The sequence below is a fragment of the Vidua chalybeata genome, chromosome 9 (assembly GCF_026979565.1).
Source record: "Vidua chalybeata isolate OUT-0048 chromosome 9, bVidCha1 merged haplotype, whole genome shotgun sequence".
NCBI classification, from domain to species: Eukaryota; Metazoa; Chordata; class Aves; order Passeriformes; family Viduidae; genus Vidua; species Vidua chalybeata.
In genome coordinates, this window is record NC_071538.1 from 15,493,447 (window position 1) to 15,512,991 (window position 19,545).

Genomic DNA, 19,545 nt, shown 5'->3' on the forward strand with positions numbered 1-19,545 from the left:
ATCAAGGCTCTGTTCTGTGATCCCCTAGGCAGAAGATGCAACGTTAATGGAGATTCTGGCTGTCACTTTTAAAAGCAGTTAGTGATTTGAATGCCTCAATTTCTAGTGTACCCATCTTTAAATGTTTTACAAGGTCCAATTGTCAAGAAATGATGAACACTCAAAAACTGCTGGGCAGAGGTTCCAATCCCACTTGGTGTTTAAATCCAGAATCCATTTTACCTGGTACTTCTACAGAAAATCCTTTAACAAAACTAAAACCCTAGTCCTAGTCAAAAGAAGGAGGAAAATCATTTTCTTTTGCTAGCTGTGATGAAAATGCAACAAATCCATGCATTCTTCCAGTTACACAAAATACAAGCAGCCTACCCTTGAATCTGAATCTGTGAGTATTTTCTTCCAGACTGATATACTGAAAACATTCTCTCACAAAATACTATAATCAGCTTTCAGTGAAACCTACTTTACTGAACATAATATAAAGCTTGATTTCCAACACTGTCAGGAGAGAGAACCCACCCCATATTTCCAATCCATATATTGCTGGTACTTGTCCCTACTGCAAATGCCACCATCATAATTAGCAGAATTCATGGATCTCATCCTTGAGTTAATAATGAATAAAAACAAGGTATGAATAGAGAGAAGAGTAAAATACTGGTAGTCTCTGCTGCTGTTCCTTATTCCACTAGTGGAAAAATTCACTCTATTTTAGTCAGAGGAGTTTGGTGTCATGCAATTGTTCAGTCACAGCTCAGCAAACCTCATTATTTCAGGCCTCTTTAGAAATCCCGAGTTTTGCCCCAGAGTAGGATGGGATGCGTATCCGCTTGCTGTGCACTGTGCCCCTGGAATGGCACAGCTGGTGCTCATGCCCAGCACAGCCCCAGGAGCTGGCACAGGCACCGGGAACCCCAGCACAGTCACAACTCCCTGCTTTTTAATCCATCACCCCCCTGGGCTCTACTTCAAACCCACAGTTTAACCAATACTGGCGGGTTTCAGCCAAGCCTCTGCTGATAGTAGACAGAACGAAACCAAGTTAATTAGAGTTAAATGTAGCCTCAAAGGAGATCTAAGCACCAAAACTCCTTATGCACATTAACTTATACAGCATGTATTTTTAATGAGTTCAGCACTTGACTCGAGTTTAGGAAACACACACATGGGGTGGCAGCTATTCAAAGCCATTGCGCCAGAGCACGAGCAAGTGCTGACTCTGCAAGATGGCAAGGTTATGTTGCCAGTTATGGAGATTCTACCTTTATTGCACAACCCTCAGATACCTAAATTTAAATTAAACAGGTGAAGTGACAACACAAAAGCCACCTACCAATAACTTCATCATAAAATACAAAAAGGAAATGAAAAAGACCAGAGGGCTAAAGCTCATATTCAATTTTGCAAATACGGTTAAATCTTGTAACATCTCTGGCATCTCCTGAGCCTCTTTTTCATAAATAAACTTCTGAAAATATGTATCCCTGTAGACAGCTAAAGCAAACACCTTCAAAGCAGATGGGAATTTTACAAGTGCAAATTTGGAGCTTTAAACCCCACCCTTCTAACTCTGCATGCATTCTCCAGCACTCATCATGTGAAGCCAGGTAAACGGCCAATAGTTGCATCCTTTGGGTTCCAATATATTAAAGCAATCTACTTATTTGTGAGATAAAATGACTTGCAAAGACTGTTAAATCCAAAAAATACACAGTCACATATAAATAAGGCTGAACTATGCCAACAAATTCTGCCAATGACTTTTTGAGCCTGTCATTTAAGTATAGCCAGAAAACACTGTTCACTCGATTACAATGAAAAGTAAGGGGTAACTCACTGTTTTGCATTAATTATATGTTCCAGCCAATATGGCATTAACACACAATTAAATCACTCTGAATCACGTAAATCTTGTGCCAACGTTTTGTAGAAATATGTAACTTCTATTGCAGAAAACAACCCTTCAATTAGAATATGGTATCATAACACACTTTCTAAAATGTAAATAAACTAAAGAATAAAAACGTTCAAAGTATTATAAGAGGACAGTGTGACCTAATGACAACATTTTTACACTTTAAAGTCAGAATGAAAAAAAACTGTGTAGAAGTCTCAGTTTCAACTGCAATTACAGTGGTATGCCACTTGTATAAAAATCCCCCAAACCACGATCACATAGATATACAGTACTTCACTAGCAATAGCCAGTTCAAATGAAAAATCTAAACTTCATTTTTCTTTTAATCTTTTCAAGCAGTATTCACTTTAATACATTTCTTAACTTCATGACTGTAATATTCAAATGGATAGGTATTTTTGTATATCCCTGAAAATGCAACCATACAACAATTTTAGTTTAAATGAATGACAAAAGACTGCTTCAGGACAGAGTGCTGTCTCAAAACTCCTGAAAACTTAATCTGTATTCTGCTAATCTAGGTTACATTTTATCTTCAGGGGTTCTCCTGTAACATCATTCCTTGATGTTTTAGATTCAGCCTGATGTGATTGAAAAGGCTTCCTTTTCTTTCTTCTCCCATTCATCCACTTTGTTCCCAGGCTCTCCATCCCCTCCTCCCAAATCATTATTCGGGAAATTATTTTAAAAGAAAACCCTACAGATAAACCATGACCTAGAACAGGGAGATTCTGCCCAATTTATGTTCCAGAAAGTTGATTTACTTTAAACGATATTATTGCATGCCACTCAAACTGTACTTCCAGCCACATTTTTTATTGACTGAATCTGTCATCTTTTCTTTCCTAAAACCTGAGTTTACTTTAAGAATGACAGAAGACCTTCTCAGGGTCAGCTGAAAGCACTCATAACTGCACGCACCAGGAAAGAAGTGCTATAAAACTGAGAAGCCCTCAAGGACAGCTGTTTTGCTGAGGAGCTGCATGACCAAGCTGCCGCCTCAGCTCCCGTGTAATGTCACTTCTCCTGGTTCAGTTCTATCACCAAGTAGTGCCCTCCCTGCAGGGTGGCCATCTCCAAACTAAGCTCTAGGATGCTTCCAAACACAATACAAAACAAAATGCAGACGATTAGTTAAGAAATGTGAACTTAAGATGACAGATGCTACCATAATTCAGATACTGTCCAGGTTTGCAGCTAGCCAAGCCTGCCCATCACTGGGATATACTCGGCCCTGCTGCCCACTGCCAGCCTGGCATCATGCTGACAGCTCCATGGGACAGGTGAGCCTGCAAGGAAGCTGGTGGGCAACAGGGAATCTGACCTGTCTGCACCTCTGCATACCCAGCACCTATTCATGTCCCGTCTCCTGAGCTAAGGGAGAAGGGGATCCAGTATTCAAACTCTGCTCTTCAGAGGGCACAGCAGCCCAGAGCCTTCCTGCTCACCCTCCTGCCTGCACCCAAATGCAATTATGCCAAGCCAGGCTCGCCTCTCAGAAAAACCAAGCATGCCATACACCACAGCAACACATCCTTCCCTGCCCTGCTGCTGTGAAACACAAGGTTTCAGAAAACAGCCCTCCCATTGCATTGTCTCTGTATAACTACGCAGGCAGCACATCCCAAACCCTGAGCACCATCTCCAGCTGCACCTGCCCTGCCCAGCCCAGCACCAGGTGCTGGCAGGATCTCCTCCACAAGGATCTGAGCCAAAAGGCCCTGGAGCAGCTTTGTCCCCGCCCCAGGACCACATCAGGAGTACTTTCAAACACACATACACAGACATATCTACCATTTGTGCTTCTACCTCCACTTAAGCAGCAACACCAGTTCTGATGCTAGAGAAATCTTGCCTGTTTCAAGCATCAGCATCTTAGCTAATGAATTTTTGCTACTCTTCCACACTCAACAAATATTGGGCGGAGTGACATATAGCCTAATAGACTGTTAAGGTCACTGGCCAGCTCTTTAATTTCATTTAGTACACTTTGAGTTCATGAGTCATTAAGGCCTTATTCTTGGGGACACAAGGACATGTAATACATAGTAATAAAGAACATAAACATGATCTAGTATGTGTATTTTACAGATTGTGAAATTAGAAAGATGGCATTAAATATTTCTTTGCAATGTTATATTTTTCATAATTTTGATGATTTTAACATACATAAAAATATTTGTCATAGTCTGCTGGTGTATTTCTAACTTGTAACATTGCTGTAACTCTAAGAAAATTCTTTAAGTAGTAAAAGTCACATTTTAAATACCATCTTGAAGAGAAAAAAGGGCTCAAGGGAGACCTAACTTAAAAATTCCTTACTTAAAAGGGGAAAAAGACATTTTTCAAGCTGTTGTTCATGATATTTGATTTTATGATCTAAATTGTAATTCAGAGCACACATGTGTCAGGAAGTTTGCAATACTTTGGAAAGGGACCAGCATCACTAATCAGGCACTGAAATCCAATTTCTGGGACAATCTGGAAGCTCAAAGCTGCACATTTCAGCCGGCTTGGAAAGATCTTTGAAAAAAAAAATTAAACAGTAATTATACATAAGTGTGCTTGAGAAACTTTACACCTGTCTTGACATGAATCAGATCTTTGCATGGATGATGAAATTCTTGGCATTGCTTTAGGTGATTGGGATGGCATTAGCTTAGGCAGGGTAAGAATTCAACAGCCACAAGCCTAGACAGGTAGGATAAAGGAGTTACTGACTGAAAAAGGCACGGCAGCTTATCTGTGGAAGTCTAAACATGCTAATCATTTAACATAAACAGATCTGCTGATATTTTTAGAAAGGAATTTCAACTCATAAGTAACAATGTTTAAAAAAGGACACCAGTATCCCTAATCATATTTTCCACAGGTCCTCCCAGCTCCTTGCAGATTACTAAAACTCAGACAAAGGAAGGGAAAAGAAAAAAAAAAGAAGTAAAAAGAGGAAGAAAAAAAGCCAGAGATAGGTAGCTGGGTATGGCATTAGGACAATAATGAACTTGTTGGCAATTAGTGTTTGACTGCTGGCTATGCTACAAGACTCCTGCAACCTTTGTCTCCTTCTGCCTCAGTTCCTAGTCTGTAAAACCAAGTGAGAATATTTCCTTACCTCACAGGAATGTTCTCAGAATAAATCCATAAATGCCTGGAAGACACTGAGACACCACTGTGACAGAGGCCATAAAAATACCTAGGGAAAAAACAAGCAAAATAAGAATAAGTTTCAGAAGTGACCAAAACAGCAGAGATATTCACAGATTAAAAGGTACAGCAAAGATTAAAACTTTGCTTAATGACATGAATTCTCCACCCTGGGGAAGAAGCAGTTCAGTTCAGTACAGTACATGACACAATCATGATAATCCACCACCAGATGCAAGCAGGAAAGATGTTTAGAGATTAGCTTTGCCCTCCATGACAGGTATCACATCCAAGAACCCCAATCACAGCAAACAGAGCCCAACATACTGACAGTGCTCTTCCTCAGCCTCCACATCCAATTCTAACTGCAGCGCTGAGCTCTTCCAGTAGTTAAAAAACTTTCAGCCTAGCACTTATTCCTGAACAGCTTTTATCCATTTGTTTTCAGGCCAACATTGATCCAGCAGCTTAAACAGCTTTTCCCTATCCGTGAAGTTTATTTCTCTGACAATAAAAAATGAATTACACCACCTCCCTGTCAGGGCTCATTTGCCCACCCAAATCAAGCAAGTTCTTATCACCCCACACCAGCATCTTCTGCCCAATCTCATCCTTGTGGCCCGCCATCACCTTGCAACTGCCTAAGCATGTGTTTCTCCAGCATTTTCAGCAGGTAACCCTCTCCATCCCAAACAGTGCAGAGCAGAAGCTGCTCTCCTAATGCCTTCTAAGATTATGACCCATGCCGTTACCATGGAGGTATGTCCCACTTGGACTGCTCTGGGTCTCAAGCTGAAAGACACCCTGACCTTTCACAGCACTGACTGTGCCTCCTACCTGTTTCACCTCTGAGCCCTCAGGGCACTGCTCTGTGGTGCCAGGGACATCATAGGGATCCTGCATGGTCTCCCTAAAAACATACCTCCTTATCTTCAGTGTCAACTCAACCCACAGCTGATGGCTTGAGCTCAACTCCACCGCTAAGTGTACTTCAACATGAGCCAAATGATGCCAGCCCTCAGAAGGATAAGTGATTCAAAATTATGCAAATGCACAGAATACATTATTTAGTCTTTATCATTTACAAAGTACACATTTTGTAAACAGTTTCAGCCCTCTTACGGAGAGTGTGATAGTGCCCTGAAATTCGGGTGTCTGATGGTTGCTACATCATGCACTGATCAACATAGCCTTGGTGGGAGAAGGTTTGTTCCAGTTCTGAAGTGGGACATGAGGATTGAACAGCCTGCCTGCCCTGTATCCCCTGTGCTCAGAGATACCTCCACCTACCCCCTCATACACACAACAACTTGGAGATCCTCTCTCATCCCCTGAACAACTCAGCTGACCAGGAGAACAAAAATCCCCCCAGGTTTTTTTTCCATTTCTGTGGGGAGAGGGCAGTTCCTTTCCTCCTGGCACTTTGTGTGGATACAGCTCAGGAGCTGCTTGGACAAGCACTGGAGCTGGTAGGAGGGGAACAGCAACCTCCCCCCTCTTGCTGGCAGTTTGCCCCTAGATCAGACTGGGACATATTGGAAGCTTCAGCCCAGGGAACCAGAATACACTCACCTTACCAAGGACTCAGATCCATTTAAAACTGTGCTCCAATAACCTTCACAAATAAATATATTATGCAATTTATGTTATGCAGCATTGACTTCAATGACTCTCTAGCAGTGCTTACACTACTATATTTACTTCTGGCGCACACTGGCAGCCTTCACTGTAATTATTCTGAGCATGCTCCTGTTCTAAACCTGGAGGTCTTACCCTGCCAATATCTATGCACAATGCTCCTCAGTATGTTTTCCATAACTTTGACCACACTGTCCTTCTTTCTTACATCCCTGCAAGCTCCTTTATCTAGAACATGTTTTGAGTTTTTCCTCCTTTCACACAGGGTCCCAATTTTATACCCCAGCACCTCTCCCTCAGTATCAGATCACCAACTTCCACCTCAAGCTGCCTCACACTGTTGGTCTCCATCCCTCAGGAGAGAATTTTAGACTAGCACCTTGGCACCTCCTGCCAGGCTCCCTGAAATTTGAAGAAAGCCCTCTTTCAGGCATGCACACATCCACCTTAAAGCCCATGGCACAGATCAGCATACTAAATAAACAGAAGAGAAATTATACAGATTTGTTTTCTCTCTTCCTCCAGATTAACAGGATGACCATTTCAGTACTGGCTCTTTCCACTCTCTTTATCAGTCTTTGCTGCAGGAATGGCAGTTGCATCTGAGTGGAATCCATCCAGCAGTAAGTGGTTTGTTAATTCCCAGGACACATTGCGCACAGAGAAGGATACTTAAGCTACTTAAAAAGGAACCCTTTATTAAATGCATAAAAATGCTTGAAATTTGTGTAAGCCAACACTTTAAATTAATGACTTCATTTAAATATATCAGTCTCTGCTGCTAATTGTTATCCTGCTTTTTATGCATTGTTTTAAATGTACTCCTTGGAAACCCTATAGAATTTGCTATAGTTCTAACACACAGTTGCAGTCATTCATGGTACACATTCATGTATTTCACTAAAAACTTCTTTCTCCCAAAAGCTGAAGTAGCTTTTTGCATCTGTGTAATAGGGGCAGTTCAAGTCAACTATTCTCAGCTACACCATAGTGACACTATTGCTAGAAAGGGAAGTGGAAACACGACACTAAAAAAAAAATCAAAACAAAACACAAACCAAACCAAAACAACTTAGAAAAACAAAAACAAACAAAAAAACACCAAACCCAAACCACCTTTTCTACATTGAAAATATTAAGATGGAGCAAAGACTTTTAAGACGAGGTTAGAAAATATATCTGTCATATTAAGCATTGTTTAATAAGCAATTGAGGATTCCTGGAAATCCCTGCCACAAGAGGACCTGTACAGGCCGAAGTGATCACTTCTGCTCTGAATTTCTTTGCGCCTGTTCGTCTGACAGATATATTTAAAATTTTACACTGATTCAGTTTTGGATGTCTTAACTGACTTTATAAAGGAGATGCTCTGCTTATATAGGGAAAGGGCATATAAACATTAGGTACTTGCTGCTGAGTATTAAACATGAACAAAAAAAATTATTCAGCAGTGACCAAAGCGGTGATGGCAGTTCACTGGAGATAACCTCCTCCCTGCAGCACGCTGCAGTCTCCATCTCCTAATTTAGGCTGCTGGAGGCCTCAAGTGATGAAAGGGAGGCCATACCAATAGGATTTTAGCACAGTGAAGTACACACAGCTTCCTCCCTCCCACAAGTTAAACTTAAGGCCATCAGGAGGAGTGAGGAGGCTGCCAAGAGTAAGTGCCATGCTGCACATCCCCTGCAGCACCCTGAACAAGAGCCCAGCACTTCCAGCTGCACCTGGACACCTCTGCTGCTGAAAACATGAGCACTACTTCCATGGGTTTGGCCAGTTTCCATGTGCCAAGCCAGGAATATTTTCATGAACTCTTCAAGGCAGAGTTTTCAATCTATGAGACAGTGTTTACTGAACAGACAACATCAGCAACAATGAGCTTTCTGCGCAGCATGAACAACAGCAAGGAATTCCTCATCTCTTGGTGAGCTCCCATGCTGGCTGACGCTGCAAGAGGCACTGCAAGGGGCCAAGAAAAGCTAAAACTTATCACAAGAAAATGGCAAATTGTGAAAAACCTGCATCACAAGGTTACCTGCCTAGGCACAGCTTCAACAGAGCTCCATAAATACCTCACTCTAACAGTGACAGAGGTTAAAAACCTATTATCTTTCCCAAATGACAGTCTGAACACATGCTCAATAGAACATCCCGCCTCACCAAGCTACAAAGTAGATTCTGCTTTTTCAGTTCAACAAATACAAACCACAGGGAGCTTTTTAAATGAAAGCATTACGAAGATTACATTAGGCAAGTCTGATCTGCTGTAAAACACTCACACACACCATTACGAAGTAGAACAACCTTTAACACCTGCTTTCTCTTCAAACATAGCACTACCTCTGTGCATGGTTTGGCTCTTAATGGGATGAATTCTCAAGCTAATTTGTATGGCTTACTCCACCAGCAAAGAATACTTCAAGTGTTCGGGATCTAGTGCTCCACTAACACTGAACTGGTGAGAATACTCTTTTAAGAGTGTACTCCACAGTGCTGCTCAGCCAGCTGCTGCCTTGTGGGACAGATCCACAGAGCAGAGAGTATTTTCACTCTGCTGCAAAATGTTGTGACACAAGAGGAGGTGCAGCAGCTGGAAAAGCATTGCATGATCCAAGCAGTGTTGAAAGCCATCATCATAAATATTCACAAGCAGACAGAATTGTTTTCTTACTAACAGCACATTGTTATTCACAAATATTAATTAGTTTCTAAATACCACCTGTTACTCAGCCCTGCCTCTGCCATGTGACATGGGCTCCATGGCTGGCTAGCAGACTGTCCACACTGCTCAGAGATTTAATGATGTTTCACTTCCAGAGCTCACTCAGCTACTGGGAGGACAGGAAGGGAATAATTACTTACTTATGTCTTCCTCTGCTGACCTCTCTGGCAGATGAAACGAGCAGTTTTAATGGCTTCTGAAGGGAGGCTGGTCCAGTCCTCCTTAGACAGGAAGGATGACAACTGCACTAGTAGGTCTTTGGCTGGAGAATGATTTTAAAGATCCAAACTTCAAAGATCTCAGTGAGGGGAGAACTCAATCTCAAAACTTCTCCCCAGTGGAGGGAAGAAAGCTGCTATTGCAATCATTCACGTTTCCAGCGATCACTCACACTTCAGACAGAGCTGAGGCACCAGGAATTGCCTGTCACATCCTACAGTATAAATAAACCGCAGACTGCCAGGAGGAAAGCTGTTACAAACCTTGGCAATTTTCTTTGGATTTCTTTAGATCACTTCTTCAAAGGATCTCTCTGTACTAAGAGGTACAGGTGCAGACAGACAGCCAATATAGGATTCCTCTTCCTCCCCACCAGCAACAACCTCCTCCTAATTATGTGCATCACTGGTAACATGAGAAAGTTGGGCAGAGCGCTGATGGATCTGGTCAGAGCACGGATAAAATGCACAAGTTAGTAGTGCACTTAAGGTTGAAGTGACACAGATGAATGATGAAGTACTGTCTTGTTTTCTACAAACTCTGGATGGAAGATCCCTCAGACCTTTCAAAAACACTCCTCCTGCTCAGCATCCAGCAAAGACAGCCAGGGAGGATGAGCTTATCTTGATGAATTCAAATTAAAAAAAAAAAAAAAAAAAAAAAAAAAAAAAAAAAAAGAATGGAACTATTCTGAGCCTCACTGGAAGAGATGAACCTGAAGCATTCTCCTCACAGATTCCAGCTGAAAGACTCAAGCTCTGAAATGCAGCATTTGGCATTTCCAGTACCTCAGGAAGCAGTGCTGCCTTTTCAGTGTAAATGTAGCACGAAGGATGTTATCCCACAGCTGCCAGACTCAATACCAAGGCACAGACTCAAGCTTGTACGTTTCCCAGGGAGAAGACACAATCTATTCAATACACCTTCCCATAACATCAGATTTTTCTTACCAGCATGATTTCACTGATACATCCCAATCTGAATACTTCTTAAATGGTTTTGGGTTTGTTTGTTTGTGGTTTTTTTGGGGGGGGGTTGTTTGTTTGTTTTGGATTTTTTGTTGTTGTTTTTTTTTTTTCCCTGATCTTGTGCATCAGGCTATCAGCTCTACAGAACAACTAGAGTAGAAGAGCTAATAAATTTCAGATTTTAGATCAAAACCCAGAGCAATTTTTGCTGGAAAACATAACTGCAGGACAATTTAACCTTCTCCTTGCTAAATATGGAATGGGGAATGCAGTCAGGGCTTCATATCCTCAAACTCCTAGTAGAAAAAAAATTCTGCCATAGTTCCTGCAGACAGCAATAACTCAGGACTATCAGGATTTTCTCAGAGCTTGCACAGCCTCACATTCAAGTATCTAAGATTATAAGACTGGAAAGTGGGAGGGCAAGGAGCACACACAAACATAGAGTCCAGTGAGTCCATAAAGTCCATTATTCCAGAGACTGACAAACACAGTACTCAATTTCTTAGGGACTTGAATGGCTGGAGCTGAAGTTAAGCTTCACTAGAGCTATATTTAGTTCTGCACAAATACAAATTAGGAAACACTTTCTTCTCAGTTACTAATGCAGTGAGACAGGAAACAATTATTTGCTCAGTGTCTAATGTTACCTTTGGTGACTATCTAGCTCACAGAAGCTGTATATTGTATAATAAAGAACCAAGCTGATATTCTGCAAATCACTGAGAAAATTTATTTAAGAAGATGAAGAAGCATGTGATGTGAACACATCTGAGCTATACTGGTCTTAGCTATGCAGACAGAGTTAGTGCTGAGGCATCTTGTGCTTTGATAATAGACAAAGTCAGTTTGTTTTCCAAATTCTACATTAATTTATTCAAGAACTCTGTGGATACTCAAAGAATATCATGGTTCCCCTAAAGTGTAAAACAGAGCTGGGCACAAGGACAGAACAATTAAAATAAAAATAAAATCCATCTTTTATGATTTCAAGTGCCAGTTTCTCTCTATGAAAAATGCAATTCTGTGTCACAAGGGAGCTCTCAGCTCAGCAACTGCTTCAGTCTTCAATCTCTACAAAACACAAAAGACAACAAAATGCACGATTCACATGAAAGGCTAGTTAGACCTTGGCAAACCAAGCCATGATTGTATAGAGGAGTCCCACGTGCTTCAGAAGGGCTCAAAAGGCTGCACTCAAGAAATCTCAGGCATGTGGCTGAGAAGAAACCCTGCTCCTGCCTACTACAGCAAGAATGTCCACTAAGAGGCTTGGAGTTTCTAGGTCATCCAACACAGCACCCTTACACACTAAGGAAGTTAGGAAGAATACAACACTACTGCACAAACATGTCCTTTCTTCTGGCACCACCAGGCAAATACTTGCAGGGCACTTTGCTGCAGGGCCCATAGTGAGTCACATGAGTATTTCCAGAGCTGAAGGAGATGACATTTCAATTTTGGCTTAACTACGACCCAGGATAACCAGAAAGATGCCCTGAGTATCAGCATTCTGATGACCTTTTCAATTCCAGATCCCTTTGAGATGGAAGGCAGATGAGCCCTTGGCGCCATACAAAAAAAACATCAATAATCCAGGTTTCTTCAGCCAAAGCTGGACTACTGAAATATATGCATGCCTTTGCCTAATCATCCACAGCTTTTTTCTGGGGAAAAAAAAAAAAGCAGGGGGGGTGGAAACTGATAAACATTTGGTTTCTTGGTATTGTCTTTTAAAACATTATCAGTTATTTTGATAGTAGGTTCTTGGAGCAGGTCAAACCTGGAAATACAGGAGTTCTGGGCACAAAGCAAACAAACCTCTCAACAGAAGGCAAAACATTTCTTGAGAGATTCTGAACAATCTCTCTTGCCTACAAGTGCCAGGTATGACTAAGTTTGATGAATAAGTTACAAGGATTTCCAGGGAGAAATGACACCACTACTCCCACTTGTACAAAATCTAGGAACATTGTTTATGTTCTCTATCTTCTTTCAGGATCCTGTGGCAAGGGGGAAAATTCATGCCCCACCCTGGGCAACTCAAGATTTGACCAGGAGTTTTACCTTAGATGACCATAAAGTCCATGCCTATGTTTTACTTGCTACATGTTTACTGTAACAAGGTAATTCCTACAGCCTTCCTATATTGATCAGCAAAACCCACGTGGAGTCAAAGATTTATCTTCTCTACACTACTGGAGGGAGGGGGGCTAAATTTTTTCAGATACATCCAACTGGCACACTAGTATTTCATCCAAGCACCGCTGTACATCTCACCCCCATTTCCGATAGCGTCAAAGGAGCGGGAACAGCCACGGATCCGCATCGCTTGGGTAGAGGTGCACATCAATAGTCAGCCCACAGATCTTGCTAGCACCAAAGGGCAGCAACTGCGTCATCTTCTTCAGAGACGTACCAGATTAAAGACTGTCCTCCATTTCAGCACTACTGACATTGCCAGGCTGGTAGACCAATACACGCACAAGCCTGATAGAACAACAAGTGGCTGGAGCTCTTCATGGAGCTGATGGAAGGTATGTGCTTTTTCTTGCTACTCCTGTACATGTAACACTACAGAGCAACACTCTCCATGACTAAATAGCAATAGTTGCTGTCAATGTTTACTGAAGCGACCAGTAAACATTGGACTTTCAGCATCAAGCACACCTAGGCCATGTTCACCTTCTAGTTTCCTAGAATCTTTTAAGTTATTATATGACTCTATATTGCTCCTTGACTGTTCTCTCAAAAGAGAGGACGCAAGGCAAAACAAGGCTCTAGCTTGGAACAAGATGAACAATTACTCTGGAAGAGACTCATTTTCACTAGAAATCTCATTTCACACCTTTTCTCACTCCTCCAAAGAGTCATCCAGTTGCCCTATACATCACAGTGCTAAAATAAACAAGAGGAAAAGTAGGAATCTCCTTTCTGATATACTTTCCCACGTTGTACCTCCTCTCCCCTCCTCAAGAGTATTGAGCTTATAGACAAATGTACAATATGAATGGAATCTTGAAGAACTTAACAGAGGTTTATGGAATGAGGAAACACAGATAACTGGCATACAAATTATTATTAGCTACTAAGTAATCAAAGGGATAAAGACACATGTTTCAAGAATTATGCATAGCTAATTATTAGTAATTAGGATTAGAGTTACTCTTTTTAAGAAATTGACTACTATACATCAGCCTACTGTATCTTTTCTTGCATACAGATTAACTGGTACTGGAGAGGATGGATCTCTTTTCATCCAAAGTATCCATTCCCTAAACAGTCACCTCAACCTTGGAATCTGCCAAGGATACACCAAAAGGAATATTTCATGCCACACACAAGATCTCAAAATCTCAGCTCTCTACATTGTATAAGCCACAGTTATACTGCTGTCCCAGAAAAACCTGTGCCGATTCCCAGCTAGCTTGGAAAAAAAGAACAGAACGTGGTTATTGCCACTTTATCCAGGATGGGCTAGAAAGGAGCACTCTCCAAGCACTGCTCAGTGGTTCCCCACCTCCTCTTTTGCAAGGTTTTAATTTCACATCAAGCAGACTCCTGCACAGAAGTGACTTTAAAGGACTCTAGAGAACTTTGAAAAGTTTTAGAAAAAGAGAAAAGCACAGAAGTATCTTGTCAACACCTGAAGAGCAGAATAGCTCTATTACTGGGGTGCAGAAATGAAGAGATCTGAACAACTACATTACAAACTCCTAAGAGTGACACCAACAGGATGGACAAAATGAAGTCAGGACTAGAATTGTTCTTTTGAGGATTAATGGCTCTCAGCTTTCTTTGCTTGCCCAGTGGCATACTCCACAGGACAGTAAATTCTCGCTGTAATGAAAAAAAAAAAAAAACTTGTGTTTTAAGAAATGTTAGAAAATTAATGCAATACGATGGAATGGCTTGATTGGTTTTAATCCATCACAACTCGCTGAATCAGACCAAGCTCACATCAGCATTGCCAGAAGTGTGTCCTCCACTGCACTGAAGTGCTGATGTCTGTCTCTCACAAGGCTTTTGACACAAAGCCTGAGGACCTAAAGAATGCATTAACATTGGAGAATCAGCAGCAATGTCCAAACCAGGAATCTGCTACCAGCAAACCCCAATCTAATTATAATCAATCTTTAACACCTTTTCGTAACATACTTGGCTTTTTTCTTTCACATCCTCTAAAAGGGTAACAAATCAGAAACAGCATCAGTCTGTACAAACCAAAAGGTTTTTCGTGTTTTCCAAAGGTGTTTTCCTTCCAGAGCAGCACTGCTACCATCCCAGACAGCTGGAATTCCAACAGTCATTACACTGGAACATCCAATCCCTACCAAAGGTGAGATGCAGCTTAAAACTGAAATACAGGTGATGAAAGTGAACACAGGTTAACACATTTACTCTATCACACATTCATTACTACAGAGCATCTATTATAGATGCATATTAAATGTGGATGAATATACTCATGACATCTAGACAAGCATATTTTCAATTAATAAACAGCTTTCCCCACTCCCAAACCAAAATTACCATAAATTATAATCCTCAATGAGTGATCTCCTATAACAGAAACTATTAAAATAAAGAACACTTTAAAAAGATATTTACAATACAAACACTCTAGTTTATGCTTAGTAAAATAAGGCAAAGTTCTGTCTCAGAAATGCCTGCATTTCAATTTTATATATGTGAATAAAGCACCAAAATTTGAATATACTGATAACCGTAAAATAAATGCATCACATATCTATTTTGCCCTACAATTTCACATCTATACCATCGTGCACTGAAATGCAAACATGGATTCCCCCATATAATGGCTGCATCACTACTTCATGTTCAGATGGGTGATTAACAGTACCAATACAATAACAATGGCCACCTTTGGATAGTCAGAGTTCTTATTTCTTGTAATCACAAATACAAGAAATCCTAATTTCTTCTGATCCTTATGCTTATCCACATGCTTATATAAGTGACACAGAATAAAAGAAAGTCTCATGAATTTCTCTTTTCAAATGGTTAAGGATTTTTTCTTGAGAAGCAAAAGAAATGTTTATTTTAAGCATATACTTTAAAAATTTCCTAACATACTTAATAAAAAATAGGTTTATATTTCTAAAGGATTACAACATATTTTATATATTTGTAAATAGACATAAAATTAAAATTATGTACTGAAAGTATTCAAGTTTAGTATATGTTTTTTAAAAACCTACATTTGCTTGCTATATCTTCAAGAAAGGCCAATCAGGAGGTTAAACAACGGAAAGCAACGCACTAAACCAACTCTAAATAATGAGTGACCTTTTGACTGATACAGAAATGGCTTTTTTCCTAATTTCAGTTAATCCAGTTAATTAAATTCAAAGACTTGTTTTGCTCAAAAGAAGAAATCAATTGAAAAATAACATAGCATGAAGTTTTGTTTTTGTTATCCAATCTAGATATAAACATTTAGAGCAAGATGATGAAATCTACCATTTACAGAATTCTCTGAGGCCAAAACTACTTTCCAGTCACTATTTAGAATTAATACAATAACTATTTTAAAACTTGAATACCTTTCCTTACCAATCCAAAAAGCAAAATGCCCTACTGCTTTTCATTTATATACCAAATAAATTAAAGAAAAACTTAAGTTAACTATTCCATACTGTTTCATGCATTTTAACCGGATTCAAACTTTGACACCAATGCAATTTTATATTCAGCACTCAATGTTAAACAACTATTTTACTACCAAAAATATGAAGTACCTGGATGCTTAGTTGGCACAGCCAGACAATTATAACAGATGCTTAGAAGGCTGACAAAAGGTGCTACCTTACTGTAAGAGCTGTACTTAGCAGTAAAAATCAAGGCAATCTAGTAATTACCAAACTACTAATAATTAACCTCCCCTTTGAGAAATGTAACAAAGTAAGATCAAAGGAACCAATTTACTTCAAAGTTTCTGCTTGATTTACACCACTATTTAAATCATGTTTCAGAGAATAAAATATTTATTACAAAGTAGCAAGAAAAAAAAAAAAAAGTGGAAAGATTTAATGAACTCTGGCAATGTTCTCTATTTTTAGCATCATACCAAAATCACCATATATTTGGCAGAAATACCCCTGAAGGTCCTTGAGCTATCCTATTGGTTTTGTAGCTGATAGTATTTTAATTTCGGAATACTCAGATGGGATAAAACTCAAGAGTGAGTTATTTTACAATTATTTGGGAGCTGGGAAGGCTGGGCTGCTTGAATAGATTTCAGCATATCCCTATCCATGCTGGGATTGTGCTCCTGCTGGTGAATAGAAGCCTTCTAAGTACTCCTCATCCAGCACCGACAAGGAACATCTGAATGATACTTCAGAGCCTGCAGCGGGATTAAGCAAAACATCCCAGAGCTCCAACACAATCTCCTACTGATGAGGGAGAGGAAGGAGAGAGGACAACTTCTTATCACTGTCATGGTATTTTTCCTTTATTACAAGAATTAAAGAATTATGAGAAACGTACAAAGTTAATGCAGACAAATGATTTTTTTTTATCTCACTAGTATTTTAATTAAAACCTTTTGTCATGTCTGCTGAGCAAGTTCAAAGTATTGCAATGCAGTAGCAATGGTAATGCAAAAGTCTTGTTAAGCTTGAAGAAAAGAAATGTTTTCAACTTTTACAAAATCAGCGACTGTAATTACTAGAGGAATAAATCAAATTTATAGCAGGCAAACACAGGACATAATTTTTTTGTGCAGCCATAAATGAGTTTGTTTTTGTTGCAATGCGATAAAGTTTAACATTTTCTGCATGTCAGACAGACTATTTTGATAATATTCTTTACATTTCCTCCTTATTAAAGAGATGAAAAATTTGCTATTAAGATATCCAAGTCATCACAATACATCTTGTTACTGGAAAAGCTTCAACAAAACCTTAAAGTACTTTTTCCTAACCTCATTAACACAATAAATGCGTAGCCAGAATTCTTACTTCAGTATTAGACAATATTTTGTTCGTGCAAAATATCAAGATGTAGAATTCAGCAAATTATGGTAAATCAGTTGTTGTGAGGCTGTTTTTTAGGGTTTTGTTTTTAAATTCTGTTCAGAATGCTGCAACATGGGAGACAAAAGCAGTTTTGCTTCATTATATGCAAAGATCTTTTTTTTCAATTTAACTGAACTCTAGACAAAAAAGTTGGCTTTTATTTTTTAATCATGCCATACACTACCTCTGCTATTTAAAAGTATTTTTCCATCTCCACTTTCACTACTAGCCTTTTGTGAAGAACAATTTCTGATTGCTAGGCTAGTTTTCATTTGCCTACCTCTAGTCACAAAAAGAAGGAAGCATGTAAAATAGCACATTTAATAGACTTTAAAAACATGAATAGCATACATATGTAAACTGATTACAGTTTGCAAAATCTGAAAGTAATGTTATCAAAACATGGGCTTACTTCAGCAAACAATGGCACTGCTAACCACAAAAAGGCTCGAGCACTCCCTGGCATCAAACCACAGTAGCACACCATGAACACAAGTGATTTGTTCTTTGTTTGAAGGGTAGATATTGTACACACACACACACATGTATGCATTTGAGCACATGTACAAAGGTTGCCCATAACCAAATAAACCTCTAGCTCCTCCTTGAAAAAAGCATTTTTAAGAGACTGCCTAGCTCAAGTCAGCAAAACAGTTTGCACCAAGTTATGCAAGAAGTCTTAATTTACAAATTTCTCCTTGATGTGGCCTGAAAAATTACAATGGAAAGATACAATATTAAATAGTGCAGGTAGACTGTCACCTCCAGTGAGAGACAGCTGAGCGATGCCACCACAACTGGAAGGATGGCTCCAAAAACGTTTCTGTGGGATCACTGTGGAAAGACCTTTATCAGCTAGTGACTATAAATTTATTTTCTGCAAAGGAACCTTTGGGCATAATGTGCACAGAAAGGACATAAAAGGCAATCTGTCTATCAGTGAAAATTAAAAGTAAATGTGAAGGCAGGAGAGGCAGTGTATTTTGTTGAAATATGTAGATGTGCCACTTAGATCTCAATGCGCACCACCTCCTGACACCAAAGGGTGAAATGTTCTGATCTCTGCTGACAATATTTATACTAAGAGAGCCTCCAATATTTCATTCAAATTTCCTAAATGCCTATGATCTCTTCTCCTGAAGCAAGGGAGTTGGGTGAGAGTCTCCTGCAGGTCTGCCAAACAGGCCACTGAGCCTGTGGACCATCTCACCAACATCACTTGTTTCTACCCTAGCAGCACATGCCAATCTACTTCCAGAAGACAACTGTGGAACACAGAAATTAAATTCACTTTATCTACAGTAAAAAAAGAGAGACAATCCCTCAGCAAGGACCACTGCAGCCTGCACCACTAGCTGGGCAGGAGGCCAGCATCACCTGCACTGCTGGCCAAGGCACAGGAAGGCCACAACTCTGCTTCTGCCTGCAGACAGACCAATCAAATCATTCAGAGAGTTTTAGGTTTTCTCCTTTTTTCTCACTTCTGACAGATGATTCATGTAACTTGTAGTTTTAAGTAAAAGAACACCAATCATGTCCTTTAGGAACAGGTTTTTTTGAAAGTAACAAAATCACCCCCTACTCCAATAAAGTCCTTAAACAAAACCAGTAACATTCCACCAAATGCACATGCAGAACTCTAACCCAAGTTCATCAGACACATACACAGAAAAAATCTTAGTATCTGTGCAATACAACCCAGCTTTCTACAAGGCAATATAAAATATAATTATCAAAATATTGTAAAATATAAATACAAAGATTAAGTAATACTGAAAGAGGGCACAGGACCTAAAGGGCAATGGATCTAAAGATACACTTTTAAATATTTAACCAATTTTTCTTCCTGGGGGCACAAGATCCAAAGGCCAATGGATCTAAAGATACACCTTT

At 39.8% G+C, this 19,545-nt stretch overlaps 1 protein-coding gene across 6 annotated transcripts in view; it reads right to left on the bottom strand.

Annotated features, from left to right (window-relative positions):
• PTPRF (protein tyrosine phosphatase receptor type F) overlaps positions 1 to 19,545 on the bottom strand; it is a 376,315-nt gene that overhangs the window by 281,169 nt on the left and 75,601 nt on the right. For all 6 annotated transcript variants that reach the window (XM_053950041.1, XM_053950040.1, XM_053950039.1 and 3 more), the window contains exon 2: positions 5,031 to 5,111. The gene's annotated coding sequence lies outside the window, so the exon portion shown is untranslated. The remainder of the gene's footprint in view (positions 1 to 5,030; positions 5,112 to 19,545) is intronic.